The sequence below is a fragment of the Otolemur garnettii genome, unplaced genomic scaffold, assembly GCF_000181295.1.
Source record: "Otolemur garnettii isolate 467f Iridium unplaced genomic scaffold, OtoGar3 scaffold00027, whole genome shotgun sequence".
NCBI lineage: Eukaryota > Metazoa > Chordata > Mammalia > Primates > Galagidae > Otolemur > Otolemur garnettii.
Genome location: NW_003852422.1, coordinates 1317192 through 1326474, shown reverse-complemented (window position 1 = coordinate 1326474; position 9283 = coordinate 1317192).

Sequence of the window (9283 nt, the reverse complement as noted above, 5' to 3'; positions counted from 1 at the left end):
ACCCCAGACTCCCCCCCTTTGGTGGAAGAACCCCAGACTCTCCCCCTTTGGTAGGAAGACCCCAGACTCTCCCCATTTGGTGGAAGAACCCCAGACACTCCCCCTTTGGTGGGAGGACCCCAGAGCTGCATGCGGAGCTTGTGCCGGGTAGCCACAGGGCATGTGTGCTAATGGTGGCTGGAGCACAATATCCACTTATAGGTCCATGGGCCTGGCTGCTATGCCCTACAGAGGGGCTCCTGCTCTGTCCATCCAGGCACAGGTGGAGGACTCAGAAGTCCCAAGTTCCCATTTTCACCAGGGAAAAGTCAACCTTGACAGTCAGCTCCTGAGAGAACTTAAGACATTTCAACCTGAAGTGGCTCATCACACATCTATATGGTGGGCCGCAGTGGGGTCCACCTCTTCATTTCACCCTCCTACCATGGCACGTGAATGTTACAGTCAGGTTGATCTTAAGGCTGCAGGGAGCAGAAGGGCTAGACTGGTCGTGGACCTGCTCATGAGTATGTGAACACCTGTCCCCATGACAGAGAGCAACAAATGCAGTCACGGTATCAGGAGAAGAAAGAGCAGACACAGCCACTCGCAGAGGACAGGACCTGTGGAGGCTTCCACAGGAGCTTCTGTCCAGCTTTCTCCTCATCAAGGGACAGACCACATCACCACTTTCTACGTGAAGACCAGGCTGGGATAGCTCACATTCTGCCCTGCAGACCAAGATATGGCTCTCAGCGCTTTTCTGAACAAAAATTAGAACCAGTGTCACCAGACTAGCTCCTTCCCGATTGTAAACATGGATGGGGCATGGCCAGCTCTGTCCCGTCCTGGACACGGGCACACACCCTCCTCACACCATAGCAGCAAACTGCCCCCTGCCAGGCACTCTGGACAGCACCTCCTGCTTCACCCCTGACCGTGGCCCAGCACTCCCAGCACAGTGGTCACTAGCTCAGCTGGGAGCCCTGTCATGTCATAGTCTCCTGTGCTTGGTATTTCCTCACACTGGATTTTCTTCTGAAGGTGCTGGCATGGAAAAGGGGGCACTCGGGTGCAAACTGTGGGTGGAGCAGCCAGCATCACCCAGACGGTGCCACGATTCTGGGCACAGCCTGTGGGAGACAGAGGTGGGCCTACAGGGGTATGTGACCAGGGCCTTCCCAGCAGATGAGTCAGACCCACCCCTGCTCCTGGGAACCTCCAGGGACCTCAGGACAAGGTCTTCAGGGCCCCCCAGAGTGACACTCAGCCCCCCAGGTGGCAGCCACAGCCTATCCCAGAGAGGCCCCATCTGCAAGAGTGTATCCAGGTTCATCCATCTTACCCCTGGTCCAGGCCACCAAACTTGAGGACCACGCATCCAGGCCACCAAACTCATGGGCCATGCATCCAGGCCACCAAACTTGAGGACCACGCATCCAGGCCACCAAACTCGAGGACCACGCATCCAGGCCACCAAACTCGAGGACCACGCATCCAGGCCACCAAACTCGAGGACCACGCATCCAGGCCACCAAACTCGAGGACCACGCATCCAGGCCACCAAACTCGTTGACCACGTATCCAGGCTACCAAACTTGAGGACCATGCATCCAGGCCTCCTCTGGGCTCTGTTTCCAAGGTGAGTGGCCTGTCACTCACCCTCCAGGCAGGAGGCAGTAGGTGCTCAGGGGTGAGAAGCCCTCGTGGTGGAGAGAAAGGAGAGCACACAGCCTGCAGCTGAAGATTCCCAAACCTTATCCCACCGAGAATCTAAAAATACACACTTATAACTTTGAAATAAGGGCAAACTTCATATATTTGATGATTCTGTTTAGAGCTGGACAAGCACTCTCCTAGGGCTAAAAATGAACACGGGAACAACAGTGCACAAATGAACAGCACATGAGACTCGCCAGGGGTTGGGCCCTTGAACGTCAGTGGACATACACGCTGTGGAAATACGCCCGGCCTCCACGTCATTTGAATACTCAAATAGAAGTGGGCTGTGCCATGAGTTAGTGTAAGAACCTGGACATGGCCCTTTGACCTTCAAACCTGGACATCGCACTGGGTTCCCTCCGCTCCTGCTTTCCTCCCGCACCTGTCCCAGGCCCTCCTGATCTGCGAGTCCTGCCGCTGGCCCCAGCACCCTGCTGTGTCCCCTTCAGTGTAGTCAAGTAATCATCTGGCTTCCAAACTGTCACCTCAGCCTGATTGCCTAAGAGATCCCAGCACTCAGAGTGTAGTGTGTGACCCATAAGGATCTGTTCAGTTCGTCTCCCTCCTGTCTGTAACTGCAGCACAAAACCAGTTGACTCTGTCAACAAATAGTGAAGGACAGTCACTGGCCATCGAGGCAGAGAATTTCAGAGCTGGAGGAAATCTTACACTCCCTTAGACAACCTGCTATCAGAGAAGTGACGGACAAGATGAGAAAGACTTTGCTGGTCCCGCAGGGACGGGGCTGCTCTCGGTCCTCCTGGTGTCCTAGGCTGGTCCCTGTTTGCACAGTCAGCTCTGGGCTGTTGATGCAGACCGCTGTCTCCTTCTATAGAAGTGTGGGTGCAGGCAGGGCTAGTCCTGTCCCCTAGTGAACATGCCTTCAGGCCAAACACACGTGGGTAACTGTTCCTCAGGATACGTGAGTCACCAGGTCCTGCTCACACCCACACAGGTGCAGCGCTGGCTTTGGGCTCTAAACCAAACCATGCACAGACCATTGCTTCTTCCTGCCCTCAACTCAACTTCAGACGTTCAAAACAGTGTGTCCCATAACACCAGAGCTCCAAGGCAACATGACTCCACTGAGCCCTGCAAGGCAGAGATCCAGCCGGGCTCTTCCTGGGCAGGTTTGGCCAACATGAAGTATCACTTCATTTTTTTAAATGAAACAATATAACATTCATAAACATTTGTCCTCTTTCCCAGGGGAGTCCTTGGTGGTGGAGTGCGTGTCCTGCCTCCGAGGGTGTGTGGTGGAGTGTGTGTCCTGTCTCTGAGGACGCGTGGTGGAGCATATGTCCTGTCTCCGAGGGTGCACAGTGGAGTGTGTGTCCTGTCTCCGAGGGTTTTACCCTCCGGAGGGCATTACCTCTTCAGTCCTAACTTGTTTCAGTATTTATTGTGCTTTGTTTTGTTGGGAGTGATGGAAAACACAAATAAATATGCAGATAGACTGTTCTCAATGATGCCCTCAGAATGGTTTCAAGTGTCAGTGAGTTCTTTGTGGTGAAAGACGAGAGAGAGAGACAGAGAGGGATAGAGAAAGAGAGATAGGGACAGAGGGAAAGAAGAGGGAGAAAGGGAGAGAGGGAGAAAGAAGGAAAGATAAAGGAAAGGGAAAAAGAGAGGGAGGGATAGAAGAAGGGAGAGATAAAGGGAGAGGAGGAGGGGAGAGAGGGAGGTGAGGAGGAGAGGGGCAGGGGAGGGCACGGGAGAGAGATGAGACAGGGAGGGAGGAGCGCTGAGCTCTCCTCTGCAGGCACAGACAGGGCCCTGAGCGTGCAGAATGCAGTGTGAAGTTCTTGGCTGCCCTTTCACGGTTTCTGTTGTTTTCTTGGGGGCTCAGTGGGACAGATAGTCTGTTCTGTGGCAGGATGTGCCAACAAATTGCATCACTTCTGCCTCGGCGGCCGCGGACAATAGCATGCCATATGCCAGCACAGGAAACGAATGGGCTCATTTACACGGGCACCGGGCGCATAGCCCGTCAGTCTTCCAAGGCTGGCCATGGCAGAGCGGGTAGTGGCAGCCACGCAGAAAGCCTTGCAGCCTCCCCAGCCACATCAGCAGCAAAGGACTCGAGTGGGCAGAGGGACCCAGCCCGCAGACAGCCCCTCCTTGCCATGGCATTGACCGGGCAGTTAGAGAAAGGGAACCAGAGTAAGTCACCACTGTCTGCCCCCTACCCCCCACACACCAGGGGGTTAGAGAAAAGATTGTCCAGTGTACCCAGCTGCAGGGAGAAAACAAAAACACAGCAGGTGGCAGTGTCACAGCCAGTGTGTTCAGAGCAGTCTGCAGGCACAGACAGGCAGCCACCAGGCCCGCCCCAGTAGTGACCCCACCTCTAGGATGGCACTGGGCAGCGGCTCATACCCATTGGCCCCCACAGCAGCACATGTGCCCCAGATGTGGAAGTGAGGGACACAGGAAATGAGGGAGAGCTGGTCCTGGACCTGGGTGCTACTGACTGGGTGGGCAGGCTGTGGTCACCCTCCCATAGCCACGGCAAGGGCAGTCCAGCTGTCTGTACTCCTGGCTTGTCATGAGGGCAGTGAGGGGAAAGGTAGGAATTGTGCCTCCCTCTTCTTTATAATCACCATAATTAGCGTCATAATCAGACTTGGATGAGCTTGGGGCAGCTTCCTGGCAGAGAGACTCACTTTTTAAATAATAATGATAATTGGCATTGTAGGGCTTTTTAAATCTGATTTTAGACGATTTACAGAGATTAACCATCACTACCTCCACCCTATGGCACCTGCAAGGAGCTGGGGGCAAAGTGACCGGGCCCAGGCTGCAAGGACAAGGGGCTGAGGCCACATTCCAACAAGGCCTGGCACATGCCAGGCCACAGCAATCACATACGTGCCACAAACAGAGACCCAGGAGTGTCAGCCTCGACCTCTAAAACCGAGGTGTCTCTTGTGCTTCTGCCCCTGGGCAGCTCAGGGTCCCTGGTGGCTTCGCCCATGCTGGTCCCCTCGCAGTCCCACCTTGGCTGAGGTTGCCCAGCTAGAGAGAAGCAGAAATGCAGCACCACTGCCCACTGCCCAGGCCGGCCCCTCACTTCCAGGTGGCTCAGTAATCATGACACAGGCAGGTGCTCCTGGTTTCACCTTCCAAACAAATGAATTGTAGATTAAATTATGTGGTTTCCACCCAAGCAAACATCCGACGCGTTTAAATGTGGGAGAAAATGAGTCCGAAGCCCCCAAGGAAAGACTGCGCCCCCACAGCTTCCACCTGGTTGAACAGAGGAATCGCTTTTGCATTTACTTTTCAAGATTCTGGAATTGTTTTATATGAGTTTCTCTCAGGCCAGAAGCCACTGCAGCTTCCAGCCCGGGCTGCATCTTCGTTGAAAGTATCAAAAGCCATCACTCTTCTCAGAGAGGAGCCATTTTGCCCTTTGTCAGAAACTCTTTGTCCTCATCTAAATCTCAGATGTGCACTTCCTCCTGGGACCAAGAAGCAGGGAGGTACGGCCCCAGTGGGTGACACAGAGGAGCAGACACAGACGCTATGGGACAGGGGACACTACAGGGGGCTCTCCTTGCCCCTGGTGAAGTGCACACCCACAACCGCTGCCTCCAGCCCCCTGACCTGGAGCCAGAACCATTCACATGGCACACAGGACCAGTGAGCACACCATGCACAGGACCAGTGGACACACCATGCACACAGAGCCTGTGGACACCCCATGCACACAGGACCAGTGGACACACCATGCACACAACACCCTCAGGGCCTGTGGAAACCCCATGCACACAGTGCACACACAGGGCCTGAGGACACACCAGGCACACAGGGCACACACAGAACCTGAGGACACATCATGCACACAGGGCATACACAGGGCCTGAGGACACACCAGGCACACAGGGCACACACAGGGCCTGAGGACACACCAGGCACACAGGGCCAGCAGACACACAGTGCACACAGGGCACAGGGCCTGCGGACACACCATGCACACAGGGCACACACAGAGCCTGAGGACACACCAGACACACAGGGCACACACAGAACCTGAGGACACACCATGCACACAGGGCACACACAGGGTCTAAGGACACACCAGGCACACAGGGCCAGCAGACACACCATGTACACAGGGCACAGGGCCTGCGGACACACCAGGCACACAGGGCCAGCAGACACACAGTGCACACAGGGCACAGGGCCTGTGGACACACCATGCACACAGGGCACACACAGAGCCTGAGGACACACCATGCACACAGGGCACAGGGCCAGCAGACACACAGTGCACACAGGGCCTGTGGACATGCCGTGCACACACCTCCAGAAGGCCTTATTTGTGGGCAACAGGAGGTTTCCAATATAAATGGCTTATCCTGATAACACAAATCCTTTAAGGGTTTGCTGTTTTGTTGTTTCCAGAAACGCTTTGTGGAAGTATTTCTGACACCTGCCTGCTGAACCAGACGCTACTGCGCATAATTTACACACTTCCATGTGCTGCGGGGAAGAGGTAGCTCCACTGAGCCTGGCCTGTGCCCCGCATGGTGTTTTCCACCAGCCCTGCCTTTTCTTTCTGTGTTTGTTGGAGGGCGTGGAGAGAACCGCCCTCTGCATGACTCTTGAAGCTCCAGCCAAGGCACTGCCCCCACGTCTCCTGGTGCAGGTCAATAGAGGCCAGACCTGCTGGTAGTGCAGGGACAGAAGAGTCCACAGGCCCCATGGGTGGCCAGAGAAGCTCTTCCACTTTCAATCCCAGAGCCCCCAGGCCGGACCTCTCCAGAACTGGGTGGCCGTGTTTCTATTCCTTTGCTCACTGGTCTCCACGTTCCGGAGCTTTGCGATGCAGACGACTGAGTTTAGCAACCTATTCCTGCTGCCCTCTGCCTGCACCCTCCATGGGCCACAGTCCCCTGGTCCTGCCTCAGTGGAGCCCCAGACAGCCCCACAAGACAAGATATTGTGCTGCCCACCCCTCAGCCATGGGCTACCCCACAGAAAGCTGCCTGCAACACAGCTCTCCTGAGCTGTCACCTCTATATTAGAGCTTGGCATACTAATTTATAATTATAAGTTTATTAATTTTTAATTTGGCTGGTAAGAAAACAAATCTGTTTTGTACACACTTATTATTTTCTATGTGATTTCACACCAACTCTGAGTCCTGTTCTTGGTGAGACTTCAGTGCGCCCACACCACCAGCCGTGCCAGCTCTGTGAATCCACCCTGGGCATCTCCACAGGGACCCAGGGAGGAGAGAACCACTGCATCTGAGCACAGGCCGTTGAGGGTTACTCAGTCTGGACATCAGAGGGACAAAGGTTGAGAGGAATAAAAATGCCATCTGGACCCTGTGGGCCAAGAACCACCAGAGTCCAAGAAGAAAAGGAGAGAGCCTCAAAATAAAGAAATACCATGAGAGGAAGGACCACTGTGGAGGCCGGACTCCCCAGTTTAAATAAATAAATATATAAACATTCAAGAACTTGAGTGAATCCAAATAGCACAAACCCAAAGAAATCTACAGCAAGATTCATAAAAACTAAACTAGTGAAAACAGAAGACAAGAAAAATCTCAAAACCAGCCTGAGAGGAATGACAAGTCACTTACAGGGAATCACTGACTCAAGTGACAGATGATCTTTCATTTGAAACCACAGAGGCCAGAAGGAAGTGGCCCAACACTTCTCAAGAGCCAAAGGAAAAAACCTGTCAACCATAAACCTTATATCCTTCAAATGTGAGAGAAAATAAACACATTTTAAAAGGAAGAAAAATGTGTCATTAGCAAAACTACATTAAAGAATAGCTAAAAGAATTCTATAAATCAAAAAGAAATAATAGAAGAACACTTGAAGCTTCAGGTGGAGTGATAAGCACTGAAATGTGCAAAAATAGGGTCAGTGTAACATTGCCCTCCATGAACTGGTTCACAAAGCCACCCATGGCTTTGGAGACCTGGCAGGTCCAGCAGAACAGAGGCCGCCTTCTCCTGATGTCAGTGCATACCTGAGACCTGCCAGGACCCAGCTGACAGGCAGCACCACGTCACTCAGATCTTCCTAAAGGACCTTGTGGGGACAGGTGCAGCTTCCCACTTGCAGTAAAGATGTCATCCGTGGGGTGGCATTAGAAAAAGACAGGACTAACAAACAGCGTCACCAGGAAGAATCACCAACTCAAATGGCAGATTTTACCACTGCAGGTAAAAACCTCACAAGGGTGGAGTGACCTGGGGAGCCCACGTTCCGTGACTATGGGCCACACTGGCCTCTCTAAGGCAGTTCTCCAACGGACGAGCAGCAGATGCCTGCAAAGAAGTGACAGAGAACGTGGGACACACCAAGGCAAGACTACACACCATTTTTCTCTGTGCTCAGTCCCCAAGGCCACATTAATTTTTATTAACAGGACATACGTGATCTTTACCAAAACCCATCAGAGATGACCCCCCTCCTTCAGAGCTCCTCACGGTGGGGACAACCCCAGAATGTTCCCCTGCTCAAAGTTCAGAGCACTCTGTGTCCAACTCACCCTGTCCCATTGTCCTCCCCGTGGCCATGTGCATGGGGACGAGCCCCTCTGCTGGACTGAGCCTGGGAACATGAGCGTTCCCTCCACACTGCATATTAACAGGCAGACGGGTTTGGAGTCAGAGGACACCGGCGCCTGCAGTGCACTGCAGAGGAAATGATAGCCTAACTTGGATAACCCAGAGAGGCAACTGTCCTGAACACAAGTTGCAAATACAGTCTATTCTTGGTACGTGATACAATACAGTTGCCAAAATCCATGCCATGACCTCTCATATCTCACTTCTCCAGCCAACAAGGGGCAAGGGCAGTTATTAAACCCCAAAACCAAACAGAAAATAAAAGGGAACTTGCATTTTACTCAGCTCAAAACAATGAAGAAAATCCATTGCCAACGAATAGATTTTCCGCAGATGCTTTCACCCCTTGGTGGAACTTTTCTGCTCGTGGATGGCTAATTTGCAGTGGGAAGTCTGCATGCAGGCAGGCCCAGTGCACGCAGCAGTGCTGGGAGGAGCGTCTGCAGTGGCCCACTTGGCCTGCACCTGCAGACACAGGCATGGAGGAAGGTGGGCGACTGCCTCACTCCTTTGCCCCTGGGAGAGCACAGCTGCTGTAGGTGTCCTCACCCAGGACACACTCAGCACACAGACTGCTGTGTGATTAACTTAGATGTTGCCTTTGAAATTGTTGCCTCCCTTCTTTCGTTCTGTAGAGATAATCAGCACACAGAAAACCAAGACCTACAGTTTATTAATAATACGTTTAATAAACTGGGATGTCATTAAAACTTACTAGAAAAATCCATCTAAGTATTGGGAAAATGAAGATGTAACTTACAAGTCCATTTTCACTTCACATAGCTCAATGTTCACTGAAGCGCCAGCAGATGCGAATCAAGGTCATGAAAGTGGACACCTAATGAACTGACCACCTCTCACAAGGTCCTGACAGTGGACACCTAACCAACTCACCACCCCTCACAAGGTCCTGACAGTGGACACCTAACCCACTGACCGCTCCTCACGAGGTCCTGACAGTGGACACCTAACCCACTGACC